At 48.4% G+C, this 18,727-nt stretch overlaps 1 protein-coding gene across 30 annotated transcripts in view; it reads left to right on the plus strand.

Moving 5' to 3' along the window:
• The window catches only part of LOC121880005 (ankyrin-2-like), a 200,630-nt gene that overhangs the window by 42,557 nt on the left and 139,346 nt on the right, over positions 1 to 18,727 (plus strand). The window lies entirely within an intron of this gene.

An 18,727-nucleotide genomic window follows, 5' to 3' on the forward strand; every position in this document is an offset into this window, starting at 1 on the left:
CAGACACTAGTCGATCCATAGTTTACCATGATGAGATGTATCAAGTGAAACATGTATATGGAGCAAGTAACAAGATCACTAGATTACAAGATGTTGTAACCGCTAGACTAAGGTTAGGATATAAGTACCTTTGGCAGTATGTTCTTCAAGCAGATGTAAACAAGACTAAATGTAAAGTGTGTGGCCAGACATATGGCCACACACTTGAACACTACGTCCTCGACTGTGTGAAGATAGAACCTTTTAGGGACAGGTCCAAGCACACTGTGTGTGAAATGGCACAACACTTCATCTCTATTGGCAAGATAGCCCACATATTAAGATTATATCCACTTTTTTGCACTAAGTAACTATATCAGTTCTCATGTATAGAACCAAATACACAATGTGTGGCCAGACATGCTGCCTCACACGCCTGTACTCACGCACTTGTGAATAAGTTACCCTTTATGTATAAAACTAAACAAATAATTTAATTGGAATACTGTGTAACATTCAGTGCCATAATATCCTGACAACGGGGGTTAATTATTATGACCCTTTGTAAACTCTACTCTGTAAGCCTTTTGCGCCACCGCTCTCTCTCTCTCTCCTTGGCTACGGTTTTCCCCTCAGTTATTCATTCGTCTTCTCCCGTTCCAGGTTTCGTCACTTATTTACTTCCCCTTCTCTCGTCTCCAACTCCTCCTCCCCCCCCACCTCCTCCTCCCCCCCATCTCCTCCTCCCCACCTCCTCCCTCCCCCTCCTCCTCCCATCTCCTCCTCCCCCCTCCTCCCCTCCCCCTCCTCCCCCCTCCCTCCCTCCCCCCACCTCCCTCCCTCCCCCCCTCCTCCTCCCCCACCTCCTCCTCCCCCTCCTCCCTCCCCCCTCCTCCTCCCCATCTCCTCCTCCCTCCCCATCTCCTCCTCCCCCATCCTCCCTCTTCTGTTTCGTTTTTCTGCCTCATTTTCTTCTTTCCCCTCAATCGCCCCCCCTCATGTCCCCCCTCAGGCCATTCTCCTCTTCCTCAGATCTCTCAGTTTCCCCCTCCTCACCCCTCCACTTCGACTGCTACTTGATCCCTCCTCCTTCATCCACACCCCTCCAGGTCCCCTCCCTCTTCCCTCGTCCACCACCCCTCCCAGGTCCCCTCCTCTTCCTCGTCCACCACCTTCAGGTCCCCTCTTCCTCCTCCCACGTCCCATCACCCCTTCCAGGTCCCCTCCTCTTCCTCGTCCACCACCCCTCCAGGTCCCCTCCACTTCCTCGTCCACCACCCCTCCAGGTCCCCCTCCTCCAGGTCCCCCTCGAAACAGTGCCCAGCCCCCCACCCCCTTACCTCCCCCCTCCTCTTCCCTCTCCCCACCCAGTAGTTAAATATTTCCCCACTTGTCGTTGGTCGATACCGTTTGCATGCAGATTCGGTCACCGTGCTCTCTCTCTCTCTCTCTCTCTCTCTCTCTCTCTCTCTCTCTCTCTCTCTCTCTCTCTCTCTCTCTCTCTCTCTCTCTCTCTCTCTCTCTCTCCTCATTCTTTTGTTATGTATTGTATTGTTGGCCAGAGTCTGTCACAAGGACCGGCCAGTATTGATGGCGTTTTTCTTTCTCTCTCGCTCTCTTTCTTTGTCTTTCTCTCTCTTTTTCTTTCTTTCTTTCTCGCTCTCTTTCTTTGTCTTTCTCTTTTTTTCTTTCTTTCTCTCTCTCTCTCCTCGACCTGATCGCTTGTCTGAATTCATTGTTGTTTTTCATCACTCTTTGATCATCTGTCTTATAGAATGTACAGTATCTTCAGCGGTAGGGGAGGCATTGACATGATGACGTGAGGAGGCATTGGCAGTGACGTGAGGGGAGGCATTGACAGTGACGTGGGGAGGCATTGACAGTGATGAGAGGGAGGCATTGGCTGGTGACGTGGGGAGGCATTGACAGTGACGTGAGGAGGCATTGACGGTGAGGAGGCATTGACAGTGACGTGAGGGAGGCATTGACGGTGACGTGGGGAGAGCGTGGCAGGCAGTGACGAGAGGAGGCATTGACATGACGAGAGGAGGCATTGACAGTGAGCGTGGGGGAGGCGTGACAGTGACAGGGAGGAGGCATTGACAGTGACGTGAGGCGTGGCAGTGAGCAGAGGCGTGACAGTGACGGGAGGCATTGACAGTGACGTGGGGAGGCATTGAGCAATAACGAGGAGGAGGCGTGACCAGTGACGAGAGGAGGCATTGACAGTGACGAGAGGGAGGCATTGACAGTGAAGAGAGGAAGGCATTGACAGTGACGACAGAGGCATTGGCAGTGACGACAGAGGCTTTGACAGTGACGACAGAGGCATTGACAGTGAAGAGAGAGAGGCATTGACAGTGAAGAGAGGGAGAGAAACGGTCACAGTCACACGGGGAAAGTTAGTGAGGGTGACGGCGTCTACTTCCTTCCTTCCCTCCCCCACCTCACCCCCCTCCCCCCTTACTTCCCTCCCCCCCACCTCCCACAGTTAGAGTGGTGAGATGTCAGGTGTGGTAGTTTATGGCCAGGGGAGGGGGGGGGGATAGGTGGTGAGTACAGGTGTGTAGTGTACGACGGCTGCTGGTAAGGGGTGAGGGAGGGAGGTAAGGGGGGAGGGAGGGAGAGGGGTGGGGGGGGTATTGATCAGTGGGTAAGGTCTGTTGTTGTGAGGGTGTGCGGGGGAGAGAGAGAGAACAGGTTGATGATGATAGTGGTGGTGGTAGTGTAAGACTCCTGGTGTAAGGCTCCTGGTGTTAATATTGTTCCTCCACCACTGTCATCCACTATGTCCACTCACTGCCTCAACCTACCATCCATCCGATACCTCCACCTTCTCCACTGCCTCCACTTCTAACCCACCACCTCCACCACTGTCACTACCTCCACCATCCACCCACCAACCTCCACCACAACCATTGCCACCCTCCACCACCCATCACTGCCTCCAACCACCACCATCACCTGGGTGGCTGAGGTGTCGTAAGAGAGGTGATGTGGGATATCCATACTCGCGGGCCATCCATATTTGTGGGACATGACATCCCTACTAGCTGAACATCCCTACTAGCTAAACATCCCTACTAGCTAAACCTCCATACTAGCTAAACATCCCTACTAGCTAAACCTCCATACTAGCTAAACACTCCCTACTAGCTAAACATCCCTACTAGCTAAACCTCCATACTAGCTAAACATCCCTACTAGCTAAACCTCCATACTAGCTAAACACTCCCTACTAGCTAAACATCCATACTAGCTAAACATCCCTACTAGCTAAACCTCCATACTAGCTAAACATCCCTACTAGCTAAACATCCCTACTAGCTAAACATCCCTACTAGCTAAACATCCCTACTAGCTAAACCTCCATACTAGCTAAACATCCTTACTAGCTGAACATCCCTACTAGCTAAACATCCCTACTAGCTAAACATCCCTACCTCCTATTTTCCTTCATTAGACGAGAATATTGAGGGAAAACACCAGAGCCAACTTGGTCATCTTCACGGCCTGACATTTTCATTTCATTTTCCTCTAATGACTTTCGCCTTCTTGAAACACGTCGGCTCCTGCGATAATATAATTAGGACTAGAGGCGTGGTGCTACTGAAGGAGGGGAGAGAGAGGAGGGGGAGGAAGAGAGGAGGGACAAGGTGGAAGAAAGAGGAGGAGGAGGAAGAGAGGAGGGACGAGGTGGAAGAAAGAGGAGGAGAGGCTCGGACGCAAGGCGGGGGGAGGATGTGGAGAGTAGGATATGGAGATAGGAAATAAAGAGAATAGGGTATATTAGAAGGAGGAGGAGGAAGAAGGGGAAGAGAGGAAGGAGGAGGAGGGCTCTGAGACTACTGAAGGGGTTATGAACTACAGAGACCTGAAGATGGGTGGGAGGGGGAGAGGGGGCGCTGAGATACTGTAGGAGAGGTCTATGGAAGGTAGGTGGAGGGGGAGGGGGAGTTCGGGAGGAGAGACTTAAAGTATTGAGATAGTTAGAGAGAGGGTGAGACAACGAGAGAATAATGAGGAGGAAGGGTGCGTAGGGGAAGAGAGAAAATGAAGAGGGAAGAGAAGAAGGGGGAAGGGTTTGTGGGAGAGACAGTAAATGGTGAGGGAAGGGGGGAGGGTGAGAGAGAGAGAGAGAGGTGAGGGAAAGAGAGAGAGAGAGAGACAGAGGTGAGAGAGAGAGAGTTGAGGGAAAGAGTCTCAGGCCACACTGTAGAAGGAGGGGGTCTACTTTAAGTCTTCCTAAGCCCGGGAGCGGTAAGGGGGATCTCTCGCCTTTGAATGGGTCGCTTGTTGTCACGTTATATTGAGAAGGAAACTTTGAGTGTGCGTGCATGTCGGATGGTTTTTGACCCGTCTGTACTCCTGCTGCTGCAACTAACAACTGCTGCAGGCGACGACGAAGATGGGCATGAATTGAATTGAATTGAAACAGTTTATTTGGCCAGAAGAACACAGATACAGAGTGGATAATAATAACAATATTAACATGGCTGAGCCAGTTGAGAGCCTGAGCTCTCTTTGAGGCACCTGATATATACTGTACAAGTGTACATTTATCTCAAGGAAGTATTATGTAACATTTAGTATCATCTGGAATAGTACAATAGCATGGTGGTAATAAGAACATCTCATAATGTTACCATGGTTATCACTTCAATATTTATGAAAATCTTAAAAAAAATATCTAAAGAAGGAGGAAGAGGAGGAGGAGAAGGGAGAGGAGGAGGAGAAGGGAGAGGAGGAGGAGGAGGGAGAGGAGGAGGAGGAGGAGGGAGATTGTGGAAGACGCTTATAATCAGTGTATCATTGTCCGCCCTTCACACGGGCAGCTGTGAGTAGACTACAGGAGGGAAATTAGATCTGATTAACGTAGTTTGTTGTGTAGATTAGCCGTGTGAGTCGACCCTCTCCTCCTACCCTCCCTCCCCACCTCTAACTACTTTCACTACCCTCCCTATCTACTTTCCCCCTCCCCACCCACCCACCTCACCCTTCGCTCAATGATAATATTTGATCTTCTCACCATTCAGGCCCTGAAGTATCGTCTGTTGGAGGGGGGAGAGGTGATGGGTGAGAGGGAGAGAGAGAGAGGGGATTGAGTGGGAGGGAGAGGGCGGCTTGTGTTGGAATAGTGCAGGGTAATGACGCCGCCAGCCATGACTCTCTGTTGACACTGGGACGATTATCAAGTCACCTTTGATCATCATTGTTTACATGTGTGACGTCACGTGTATACCTGTGCGTCATGTATACTCTTATTTGTTATGTATACTTATTTTGTTATGTATACCTATTTGTTATGTATTCACTGTATTTGTCATGTATACTCTTATTTGTTATGTATACTTATTTTGTTATGTATACTCTAGGTTGCCATAGTGTTTGTCGTGGCGTGTGTACGTGAGTCTGAACACCGCTACACCTGGACGGAAGCTACCTATAGTGTCACTAATTAAGTGATCAATGGCGTTTGGGTTTTTAATATACAGGTGATATAAGCTCGCCTCCCTATTCTTCCCGACTCCCCCTTCTTCCCTCCTTCCCTTCTTCCTCTTCCCCCTTTCCCTTCCCCTTTCTCCTTTCCCCCTCCCTTCTCACTTTGTCCTCCTTTTCTACCTTCCCCCCTCCCCTCCTCTTCGCCTTCCCTCTTCCTCCTCCCCCTTCTCTCCCCCCCTACCTCCTCCTCCCAGTACTTAAGATGGAGGTGTATGGCCTGGGTGCCGTATACCTCACCGTGCCTTAAACAGGGGGCGCCAATAAACGACGGAAACTTAAGACGTAATGAAGAAAAGGAGGAGGAGGGCCGGAGAAAGTTTAGCTGGCGTCTAAAACTTGGTCGACACTGGCTGGGTACAGGAGCTGGGGTGGTGGTAGTGGTGGTGGTCAGGGTGGTAGTAGTGGTGGTTGTCAGGGTGGTGGTAGTGGTGGTTGTCAGGGTGGTGGTAGTGGTGGTTAGGGTGGGCAGGTCTTGGATCTTGATGTAATTTGCTGGTTCTTGATCTACCTAACTGGATTTAGCGAGACCAATACTCTCTCTCTCTCTCTCGTATTCCTGTAGTGTCCCTCTCTCTTCTCTCCCTTTCTCTTGTCTCCCTCCCTTACCATTTCTTCCATTTTCTCTACTCCCTTTATCACAACCTCACCCTCATCATTCTCCATCCTTCTGTCCTTCCTTCTTTATTTTTCCTCCCCTATGCACTTCCCTTTCCCTCTCTCCTTTCCCCTCTTATTTTTCCGTCCCTCCCCTTTTCCATACCCTTTTTACTTTGTCCCCCCCGCCCTCTCCTCCCTCTCGCTAAGTTCACCTGAAGATTAGGCACTCCATGTTTTATCCGATGGTTGAAGGCCTAATGTTACCTGGGCGTGTGTGTGTGTGGTGGGGCGCAGAGGATGTAAAGGTGTGTTTTTTTAATTAAGGTGTTCTGTGGGGAGAGGGGTGCTAGGTGAGTGAGTGGTCGTGGTGAGTGTCCTGTGAGTTACCTGGTGAGGATTGTGAGCAGTGGGGGGGGGGGAGGACTTTCTGGCGACGTGGCTCTAACGTGGCACTGTCGATACTCTGTGGTGCCACTGTGGCGAGTTGTGAACCTGCCAGAGCCACTGTGGCGAGGAATACCATACAACACTATGACTAAAGGCAACAATATTGGTGATAATGGTGGCGAGGCGCTCACTCACTGGTCAATAACAATGGCAGTGGTGCGTGCTTGGTGTTAAGACTGCAGTGAACCCCGGCGGTGATTGGCAACAGTCACCAGTATTTACAACAATGGCTGGTGATGATGTGATAGTGAGACATGGTGTTTGAAGTAAGTAAATGTCATTATATAGTGTTGGTAGTTTATTAAGTGTGGGGGTTGTAGTGATGGCGCGTTTTTGTAATGTAATCCGGATTAGTCGTCGTCCGCTCTGATGGCTGTGTGTTGTGGGGAGTAGGTGATGACGTCAGTGTGATTATTTATTAATGGGCTCGTTCACTCCCGGCACAGGTGTGTGTGTGTGTGTGTGTCTGTGTCTGTGTGTGTGTGTGTGTGTGTGTTTTACCCGCCTCCACAATATTTAACCACCATGGATTTTAGATTTTTTTTTTAGCTAGAACTTGTAAAAATATCTTCATGTCGTGGTCACTGGGGAGGAACAAGTGACGGTCACGAGGAAAGAAGTTTGTGTACATACATAGTCAGTATTTACACACCATAGGGGGTGGGGGTTGTGTACATAGGAGAGAGAGGGGGGATGGAGAGAGAGAGGGTTGTGTTGGGGACAAGAGGGGCTCTCTCCTGACAGGAAACACGAGACACATCGCTCCACATCTCGTTGGGAAGGAGGAAGGAAGGAAGTGGGGGAAGGAAGGGAAGGGGGGAAGGGAAGGGGGGAAGGGAAGGGAAGGGGGGAAACTCCTCCTGTTTGTTAGAGAGTGAGTGAGGGAAGTAAGGGAGGGTTTCTTTTGTGTTCAGTGCGTGCGAGTTCTTTGTTTACATCATGCAGTGGTCGTGTGTGCCTTGTGTATGGACCAATAAAACAATGTATGAATGGTCTGTATGATGGAGAATGTTTGTATTGGTGTGTGGGAGTGAATTGGGTACTAGTGGGGTGAATGGGTCGGCTCGTGGGGGTAAAAACTATCATTTGTAAGGTTGTTTTGCTGGTGTTGTTGGGTTGAGGAATAGCCACCAGGGAAAGTATAAATCTGTGACTTGTTTTGTGGTGCGTGTGATGCTGAGTTCGTGTGGGGGTGTGGGTGGGGGTGTGGGGGGGCGTTCTGGTAATCTGTTTAGGGACGCTGCCATCACCAAAAGATCTTGATGATAGTTCGTCTGCTGGTGAGGGAGAACCAACTGGTGACTGGGTGAGGGGGAGCCAACTGGTGACTGGGTGAGGGAGAACCAACTGGTGACTGGGTGAGGGAGAACCAACTGGTGACTGGGTGAGGGGGAGCCAACTGGTGACTGGAGGCTTAACTGGTGTGGTACTGGAAACAAGGAAAGAGAGGCGAGGAAAAAAAAGACGAAGTATTGAAGGAAATATTAGACATCTGTTGTTTGTTGTTGACAGGGTGACGCCATTTTCCTGACACCACGTTACAACACACACACACACACACACACATATGAGTGAGCCCCTCCAGTGGTATGCTTTGAGGTGAGCGCCACATCGATCGTAATTCTTGTGATAATTTGAGTTTAGTCTGAAGATAAAATACCAAAAGGTGATAAAAGTGGTGATAAAGTGTGTGTGTGTGTGTGTGTGTGTGACCCAGATAACAGCTCGCTCGCCCTCACTTGTCTGGGAATTTCCCCTGTCTTGGCCGTCCTGACCTTCCCTCACCCCCCTTACTTTCCCTCCCTCCCTCCCTCCCTCCCTCATCACCCTTCTTCACTCCCTCTCTTCTCCTACTTCCCTCATTTCCCCCTACCCTATCCGCTCACACCCCCCCCGTCACCCCCCTCACTCTAGTTGTTGGTCTTTCCCGGTCCTTGTAAATTATCGATCAATTATTTTTGTTATGTCTCGTTCAGTTTCCTTTTGTATCGGTGACGTAAATTATAGCTTTTGTTTTCATTGTTTTTTATTCTTTATCTTATTTGTTTTTTATTTGCGTCTGTCTCTCTGTCTGTCTGTCTGTCTGTCTGTCTGTCTGTCTGTCTGTCTGTCTGTCTGCTGTCTGTCTGTCTGTCTCTGTCTGTCTGTCTGTCTGTCTGTCTGTCTTTGTCTTCTTCCTGTGTGATGGTTCCCCTTCAGTGCCGCCTCCCTCCTCTTCCCTCTTCTCCTTCCTCCCCCCCTCCTCTCCCTTCCCCCTCCTCTCCCCTCCCCTTCCTCGCCCCTCCCCCCTCCTCTCCCCTCCCTCTCCTCTCCCTTCCCTCTCCTCCCCCTCTCCCCTCCCTGGCCCTTGTTATGTCCCCTCTTTCCTCCCACGCTTCAGGACTCAGTGTTCCCCCCCCCTTACACACACTTTCCCTACTCCTCCCATCCTCCTCCTCTATCTTTTCCTCTCTCCTCTCTGTTCTCTTCCCTCCTCCTTCTCCCTTCTCTCTCCTTCCCTCTGCCCTTCATTCTTCCCTTCTTCTCTACCCTCCCCTTCTCTTCTCCCTCTCTTTCCATCTTTCCTCCCCTCCCCTCCCTCTTCCTCCCTCCTCTCCTCGGTCATCAACTTGCGGCGTGGCTGTGTGACGGCTGCTGCGATTGACTTGTTCTGTCGTCAATGCCTTTCCCCTACTTACCCCCCCCCTCCCCTCCCCCTACCCCTCTCCCCCCCACACAGGAACTACTATTGACATGAAAGAGAAAGGCCTATGGTCTGAGGGGGGGGGGAGGGGGGCAGTAGGATGGGTGGTGCACGTGTCTTTAAGGGGGGGGCTCCTTCATTCCTTCCTTCCTTCCTGCCTCACCCTACGATGATTCTCTGATGACGTGACGTGATACATTAACGTGATATATTAATTAATCAGAGGTTTTAAAGGAGCTATTGAGCTATATAAATGAGTTAGGAATCTGGTAATAATCTGGAGTTATTAAGCTTCCTCCTAGCCTCCTTCCCAGCCTTCTTCCCCTCTGTCTCCTTCCCCTTCTGCCTCCTCCCCTAGCCTCCTCCCCAGCCTTCCCTAGCCTCCTCCCCAGCCTATAATACCATCTGGTCTCTCTGTTGTATCTCCTCGTCAGTCTGGGAGGGAGAGAGAGGAAATCCGTATGATCGAGTAACACCCATGGGAAATAATTCTTTTTATCCAGTGAGGGTGACAAAAAATAATCCTCCTCCGTGAATCATTCTGTTTGGATATGAGTTTTGCCTTTGAGGTTTAAAAAAATGATTAATAAATGTATAAATTATGTATCACACCCGCCTCCCCCTGCCCTTTCCTCACTCCCCCTACCCTTCCCTCACTACCCCTACCCTTCCCTCACTACCCCTACCCTTCCCTCACTACCCCCTACCCTCCTCCACCTACCTTTCCTCACTACCCCTGCCCTTTCCTCACTCCCCCTACCCTTCCCTCACTACCCCTACCCTTCCCTCACTACCCCTACCCTTCCCTCACTACCCCCTACCCTTCCCTCACATAGTTCTAACCAGGTCAGTAGTGTTTGACCTCGTCTACGGGGTGACCTCTGGTAAACTTAGAAGTCCTAGAGTTAAATGAGCACTGAAGGGGGAGGAAAGGATTAAGTTCGTGGTAGAGGGAGGAGGGGCAGGAGCAGGGGGAACAGGATGGGAGGCCAAGTGAAACTGATCGTAGGCTCAACACTTTAGCTCAGTTTGATCACATGTTTCCTATGGTCAAGGTGAGATTACACTGAGGAATGGCGGGATTGGCTGGCTGGTTGGTTGGTTGTCTGACTGACTCGTTAGCTGACTGACTGGCTGACTGACCGGGCTGACTCTCTCTCTCTCTCTCTCTCTCTCTCTCTCTCTCTCTACTTACTCTCAATGCGACAGTAGTAGGAGTGATTAATCTTCCCTCCCTCCCTTGATCTCTCCCTCCCTTCCGTTCCACACCCTCGAGTTTACAGTATAGGGTGTAGGCGAATGTGGCTGATGTTGTGGTGGTGGTAGTGACATTTGTGAGTCTGTTCCCATCCCTCCCTTCCCTTCTTCCCTGTCTATCTCCCTTCCGTTTCCTCCACCCTCCTCCATTTCCCTTTCCTCCTACCTCTCTTCTATACCTCCCTTCTTCCATTCTTTCCTATACCTCACCTCCCTCCCTCCTACACTCTCTCCCTCCTTCCAGTTCCTTTCTTGTACTCACCCTCCCTTCCCCTACCCCCCCACCCTCTCTCTCTCTCTCTCTCCTTCCCTTCCTCCCTTCCTCCTCCCTTCCTTCCCTTTCCTCCCCTCCCTCCTCTCCCTTTCCTTCCGCCCCCTGTCTCATTTACACAATAAAGTTGGTCTTTGTTATAGGATCCTCAACATACCAGATACTGTTGTGTTGGCCAGAGTGGACGGTGGGAGGGAACCTAACCTAACCTAACCATGACGTGTGTGTGTGTGTGTGTGTGTGTGTGTGTGTGTGTGTGTGTGTGTGTACTGTACCTTCATCTGTGTGTTGTTATTTTCCCTTAAATACCGTTGTTGTTGTTGATGAGGGAAAAAACACTCTCTGCCCCGAGAGTCATAAACACTGAAGTCCTTGTATTGCTAAAGAATCTAATCCTGTTATGTTGTATGTACATGAGATCGACCAGAGGGGGTGGTGAGGAAGAGGATATGGAAAGAGAGGTCAAGGTGGAGGAGGGTTAAGGGGGGGATGTGGAGGAAGGGTGAAGGGTAGAGGAGGGTGAGGTAGAGGAGAATTGAGGTTAGGGGAGGGAGGTGGAGAGATAACACTGGATTATATCTGCACCGTGAATTGGATTTTCCTAAAACAAACAAAACACACACACACGCACACACACACACACACACACACACACACACACACACACACACACACACACACACACACACACACACTGCAGATGGTTTGGTAAGTTAAGTCTATAAGTTTATTTGACCATGAAGTAATTTTTTTTTAACAAGGAAAGTTATTGTCACGCATGAAGGAACGTGTGTGTGTGTGTGTGTGTGTGTGTGTGTGTGTGTGTGTGTGTGCGTGCGCGCGCAAGGGGATATCTGGCCTGCGGGGAATGTTAATAACACACACACACACACACAATTAGGTCACCTGTCTGAATCAACTCTCAGGTATTCAGGTAACACGTGATTGAAACCTTACCTTCCTAATTCATTAACTTTGAACTGTTATTTGGTCCATTGTTTCATCTGGGGGAAATTTTCAGTGACTAGAGGAAATTTAAGTGAGTCTGGGGAAAATTTATATGAATTGTAGGGGAAATTTCAGTGAATCTAGGGGAAGTTTCAGTGAATATGGGGGAAGTTTCAGTGAGGATAAACTTTTCTTAGGTATTTACTGTACGTTTCAGGTGGATTTTTGGGGAAGTTTACCATGTTTCAGAAATTAAGATTTATAACATTACTGAACTGGTGTCTTGAGTTATGTTGTGTATTCCGATACTTGTGAGGTGTGGTGAGGGAGGGAAGGGGTGGGGTGTGGTGAGGGAGAGAGGGATGGGGTGTGGTGTGGCTGGAGAGGGGTGTGGTGAAGGGGGAGGGAGGGAGCATGGTGTGTGTGGGAGGGGAGGAATGTTTATCTGGTATAAGAGGAACTTGTCACGCTCCCCTGTGACTTGTTGTTGTCACTGTCATGGCAAATACTGTACTGTTGTCATACTTGTCACTGTCATTAAGATACTGTTGTCAAGTTAATTAGACACCATTGGCTCACCACACACACACCCACAGGGCTATTTTAGGGGTACCATCTGACTTAACAAGCCAACAGAGACCCCCTCCTCTTGTAGAACTTTTGTATTCGATTTTCTTTCCTAAATGAGGCCCTTGTAGCCAGAAGCCCGAGGTCTGAGTAGCAGTGATGATGTACAGGACTGTAGGAAAGTTTCGAGACCCCCAATTGTTGTTGTTGTTGTAGGAGGAGCAACTGAGTGTTTTAAAAAAAAGTTCCCAAGAGGCTTTAGTTTAGAGTTGGCCCAAAGTTACGCCACAAAAATGGTGTCCAAAATGGCGTGAAAACTGCTCTAAGACTGTATACTATTCTAAGTTAGGTTGGGTTATCTTAAGTTAGGGTTCGTCTATCCTGAGTTTAGGGTCCGTCTATCCTGAGTTTAGGGTCCGTCTATCCTGAGTTTAGGGTCCGTCTATCCTAAGTTAGGGTCTGTCTTCTGAGTTAGGGTCTGTCTATCCTGAGTTAGGGTCTGTCTATCCTAAATTTAGGGTCCGTCTATCCTGAGTTTAGGGTCCGTCTATCCTAAATTTAGGGTCCGTCTATCCTGAGTTTAGGGTCCGTCTATCCTCAGTTAGGGTCTGTCAAGGTTAAGATAGTAGTAATGCTGCCCTTTGTGTGTTAGAGAATCCTGGGACCATGGTTGAGATGTGGGGGGCGTGATGAAGGGCAGGGCAAGGGCTTTAGATGAAATGAAGGACTAGTGAGGGCTTGGAGACAGAGGGCAGGAGAGGATGGAAGGGAAAGGGGGAGTTGGAGGGAGGGAGGTGAAGGTCTTACGCCAAAAGACTGTCGAGGAACTATCTTGAAGAGTCTTGGGTTCAATTAGCATTATGGAGAGAGAGAGAGAGAGAGCATAAAACTGATACTCTCTTGACGTCATTGATGTTGTTTACTTGGTTGGGAGTTGTTATTGTTGTTGTTGTTGTATTGATCACATCACCGCAAACAAAGAACAGCTGTAAACGGAATGTTTTTGTTTTGTTTACATACTTTGGAATATATTTTGGGATAATTTAACAAACTTTCGAATATTTTTGCATAATTTAACAAACTTTGGAATATATATATATATGGTATTAACTTAGTATTAACTTAGTCAGGTATGTGTAATGTATACCACACACCTTCCATATGTGGTAGTTTATGTATTAGTTAAGGAGTCACGTGAAGGGTGTGCAGTGTTGACAGTCTGACCTTGGGTACTATTTTTAGAGTCTTTGTGTCTGTCTGTCTGTCTGTCTGTGGTGTGTCTGTCTGTCTGTCTGCTGTGTCTGTCTTATTTGCCTGTGTGTGTGTGTGTGGGTTGTGTGTGTGTGTGTGTGGAAATAAGTGACTATGACTTTGCGAGTAATTATATATATCCAGGTAAATTACAGGTGTGTGGATATAAATATACATTATTTAGAGGTTAGCTTAAAGGCTCACTGTTGGCATGGCGTTAGCGATTATTTGGACACACACACACACACACACACACACACACACACATACAACACACACACACACACACACAACACATACACACACACACACACACACACACAAATAACATCAATATGACAGAAACACATAAAAATGACATCATGCAGGTGTGAAATAAAACAAATGAGTTGTAGAGTGAGATAAAATGAGTGTGGGGTGAGGTAAAATGAATATTAGAGGGAGTGAGGTAAAGACAAGGTGAGGTCGTGTGGAGAAGCCTGCCGTGATTCCCCCCCCCACCTTATCAGGCCTTGTGTTGCCTTAACTTCCATTACAATACCTGTGTTTTATTTGCGTCTGGAACTGATGAGTTCACAATTGTCTGGTATGAGGTGACGGGTGGGGAGATGGCCCCATGGAAATGTAGAGATATTGGGTAGGGAATGTTGCTGGAGTGTGAGGAATGTTACTAGGTGTGGGGTTATGAGGTGTGTGGGGAATGTTGCTGGGTGTGGGGAGAATGTGTTTCTGGGTGTGTGAATGTTGCACAGGTGCAGAGATGTCACAGGTTGGAGTGAGGGGTTGGGGTGTGGGTGGAGAGTGGGGGGTGGGTATTGTAGGGAGTCAGGCTGTAAGTGTGAGGGAATTGATTAAGAGTTGGTGGGAGTAATGGGGTGTGTGTGTGTGTGTGTGTGTGTGTGTGTGTGTGAATCGGCAGCATGAGGAGGCAGGCTCAGTATCGATTTTCTCCTCTCCTCTCTCTCTCTCTCTCTCTCTCTCTCTCTCTCCTCTCTCCTCTCTCTCTCTCTCTCTCTCTCTCTCTCTCTCCCCATCCGTCACTTCCCTGTTATCTCTAGCCACTTCCTTGGACACTGTCTCCTCGTTATGATGTCACTGCTGTCCTCCCAACCATAAATAATACATACATACATTTATACTAGTCATACATACATACATACATACATACATACATACATACATACATACACACTGCTCATACATACATACATACATACTGCTCATACATACATACAGTCTACAGTCTATTTAGTTCCTAGTCTAAATTACTCCCGAGTTAAATTACCTATAAATGCTCATACAATCGGGTGGAAGTTTATCAGCTAAGATCCATTTATAAACTGTGTTGTATTTTCCACTCTGGTGATTTACTTAATGAATAAATTATCAGATAGTTTGATTGCGTAGAAGTTTATGATGTATTAATATATTTTTTTTAAGGTAGGGCGCATTACGTGTGTGTGGGTGGGTGGGGGGGCGGGGGTAAGTGTTTGTGAGTGTGTGGGAGGGTAGTGTTTGTTTTTGTGTATGTGTGTGTGTGTGAGTATATGTGTGTGTGTCTGTATGTAAGCAGGGCAGCGTCACTTGGTTCATTCATACATAGATTATTACCTCACGTGATGCGGGCTGTTTTAAGACTCATACACCGCTTAAGGCTTATGCTAATGAGCTCAGGGTGATTATATGCAAATGAAACTGCTTCATAAACTTGGGCTTGGTATTATCAGGATCGATTTTTAGTCACTTTGGCACCATTGTTATTTTATGTGTTTAGTAAGACGTGTAGTGGGTGTATGGGTGAAGTGGGTGTGTGTGACGTGTGGGTATTAGATTGTATTGTGACGTGTGGTGAAGTGGGTGTGTGACATTATTGGGTAATGGTGTGTGACGTGTGGGTAGTGGGTGTGACGTGTGGAGGTGATGGGTGTGCTGTTGTGTGAGTGGTGGGTGTGTGGGTGTGGGTGGTGGGTGTGTGACGTGCTCTGGGTGGTGGGTGTATTGTGACGTGTGGGTAGTGGGTGTGTGACGTGTGGTGGTGGGTGTGTGTGGGTGTGGAGCGTGTGGGTGTGCGTTGGGTGTGTGACGTGGGATGGAGTGGGTAATGGGTGTGACGTGGGGTAGTGGGTGTGTGGGTAGGTGACGTGTGGGGGTAGTGGGTGGACGTGAGTAGTGGGTGGTGGGTGTGGGTGACGGGTAGGGTGGGTGTGTGACGTGGGTAATGGGTGTGCGGGTACGGTGTGTGTGTGGGTGTGGACGTGGTATGGGTGTGGGTGTGTAGCGTGGGGTGGTGGTACTGGGTGTGTTAGTAGTGGGTATGGAGCATGTTTAGCGATTTGATGCATGTTGGAATGTTGTGTGTGTGTGTGTGTGTGTGTGTGTGTGTGTGTGTGTGTGTGTGTGTGTGTGATTCTTGTGTCGGTCTGATTGTTGTTGGTCTGATTATGTTGGTTTGGTTGTTATTGTTGTTGTTGTAATTGTTATTGTCGTAGTTATGTCGTAGTTGTTATTGTCGTAGTTATGTCGAATAGTTGTGTTGTTGTGGTTGTAGTTAGGAGAGTGACGATATCTCCCCCTGGCGGTGTGGTGTGAATATTTGAGGAGCTACGGCCGGCGTATAATGGGTTATTGAGTCATTTATTGGTCTTACTCGAGCTGGGGGGACAACGAGACGGCCCTCTACTCCCTTTCCTCCCTTCCTTCCTCTCTTTCCCCACTCCTTTCTTCTTCCCTCTTTCCGTCTCTCCCTCCTTTTTTCCCCTCTGCCTTTCTCTCCTCTCTTCCTCCGCCTTACACGCCCTCCTCCTTTCCTTCACTCCCTGTTCACTCCTCCCTTCCTCCCTCCCTCCCTCCCTCCCTCCCTCCCCAAACTGCTACGCTAAAGGCCCACTGCCTCAGTGTGATGCTGAGGGCCCACAACTCTAAGCTGCCACACTGAGGCCTCACTCATAAACTGCCACACTGAGCCCACAACTCATAAGCTGCCACACTGAGGGCCCTTCACTCATAAACTGCCACACTGAGGGCCCACAACTTATACATTGCCTCACTAAAGATTTTTCTTGTTGGTGGCTTGAGAGAGAGAGAGAGAGAGAGAGAGAGAGAGAGAGAGATGACTATTTGGGGGTACAGGTGGTGGTGGTAATGGACAGGTGTAGCAGGTAGTGGTGGTAGTAGACAGAAGCAACAGGTCTTTGTGGTGTTAGTGAACAGGTGGAACGGATAATTGGACAGATGCAACAGGTAATTAGACAGATGCAACAGGTAATTAGACAGATGCAACAGGTACTAGTAATGGACAGATAGGTGTAGCAAGTGGTTAGTAATAATTATGGACAGGTACACCAGGTAGACTAATGACCATCCGAGGCATCAGGTAAGAAAACTATATAATTACCTTCAAGATAATATATTTCTCTCTCTCTCTCTCCTTTACACAAATTGAGACCCATCTTATTAGGCCTACTGTTGTCTGTCTGTGTGTGTGTGTGTGTGTGTGTGTGTGTGTGTGTGTGTGTGTGTGTGTGTGTGTGTGTGTGTGTGAGTGAGTGTGATAGTCCCTTAGTGGTGTATGAACGAACTCGTTAAGTCCATATACCCGCTACCGAAGTGCATAGTGAAGCGAGTCGTCGATTAGCGAGGGTTGAGAAGGCAACAAGGGGTCGGAGACGAAGGGTTGATTTATTTATTTTATGGCTTTATTTATTTTATTTATTTTATTTATTTTTGTTGCTTTATTTATTTATTTATTTTATTTATTTTGTTGCTTTTATTTATTTATTTATTTTTTTATTTTTGTGGCTTTATTTATTTCAAGTATGTTTGGGGTGTGAAGTTTTAATAATGCTCTTGAGTTATGAGTGGTGTGGGGAGGGTGTGGGGAGGTTAGAGGTGGGGAGATTGTGAGGGTGTGTGGGAGGTTGGGAGGGTGTGTGGGGAGGTTTTGAGGGTGTGTAGGGAAGGCTGGAGATAGAAAGGGCGTATGGGGAGGCCTGATTGAAGGAGGGCGTGTGGACAGGCTTGATCCACACACACACACACACACACACACACACACACACACACACACACACACACACACCAGACTGAATAAATCACCACCGCTTAATAACAAACTTTGGTATTTTTCTCGGCGAAATTCACAAGTTAGAAAGTATACAGAGATCTAGAAAGTATTTTATAGTATGTTGATTGCTCTCATTGGCCCGAGGGTAACAATGTGAGGTATTTAGGCCGCTTGAATCACTGTAGTTACTTGATTCTGTCGTGTGGGGGTCTTGGCTTAGCAGGGGGCTTGGCTGAGCAGAGGGGGTCTTGGCTCTTGTCAGTGTGAGGTCTTAGTGACTGCTGTAAGACGCGTAATAGTTGACATTGAAGTAGATTTTGACTTTGAAGTAGTCAGGTCAGGTCAGGTCAGGTCAGGTACAGAGTAGGGGAAAAATAGGGATGTCATCCACACATTGGGGGAAAGGGGATATCATCCACACATTGGGGGGAAAAATAGGGCTATCATCCATACAGCAGGTGGAATCATTCTATCATCCAGACCACGAGACTCCTCATCCACTTTCATACACATATAAGACTCGGAGGATGAAACCAATGGATGACGTGAGGGAGGAACGTAACAAGGCAACTCAGAATCCACTTAATCCACTCAATTCAACTTAATCCACTCCACATATGGATTTCCAATACTGTCCAGACAGACAGCAGTAACAGCCTGGTTGATCAGCTTGTTACCATGGAGTATTTGTCCTTGGTTGGAGTGGTGAGGATGGAGAGGTGGGAGGGGAGGGTGGAAGTGTGGAGTGGGGTAGGGTGTAGCCAGGATATAGCCAGACATAGCCACGGTGTAGCCAGACATAGCCAGGGATGGGTGTGTACCCTTCCTCTCGCTCAATACAGTCACACGCCCGCGCGTGGGCTGGCGCGTGTAGGCGGAGCTAAGGTTATGCTAGGCTGGGGGCTAACGGAGGAGGAGGAGAAGGGGGGAAGTGAGAGGGAGGGGGGAAAGAATGGAATGGAGAGGAGGGAGAGAGGGAAAATAACAGATTTATATAGATTAGAGGAAGGGGAGAGAGAGGGGAAGGAGGGATGGGAAAGGAAACAACAATAGATTGATAAAAGTAAGGCGGAAGAGGAAGAGAGAACGGAGGAGGATAGAGAAAGAGAGGAGAGAAAGGCGTGGATGATTGAGAGATGAAACAAAAGAAGATTTATATAGA

The sequence above is a fragment of the Homarus americanus genome, unplaced genomic scaffold, assembly GCF_018991925.1.
Source record: "Homarus americanus isolate GMGI-L3 unplaced genomic scaffold, GMGI_Hamer_2.0 scaffold30108, whole genome shotgun sequence".
NCBI lineage: Eukaryota > Metazoa > Arthropoda > Malacostraca > Decapoda > Nephropidae > Homarus > Homarus americanus.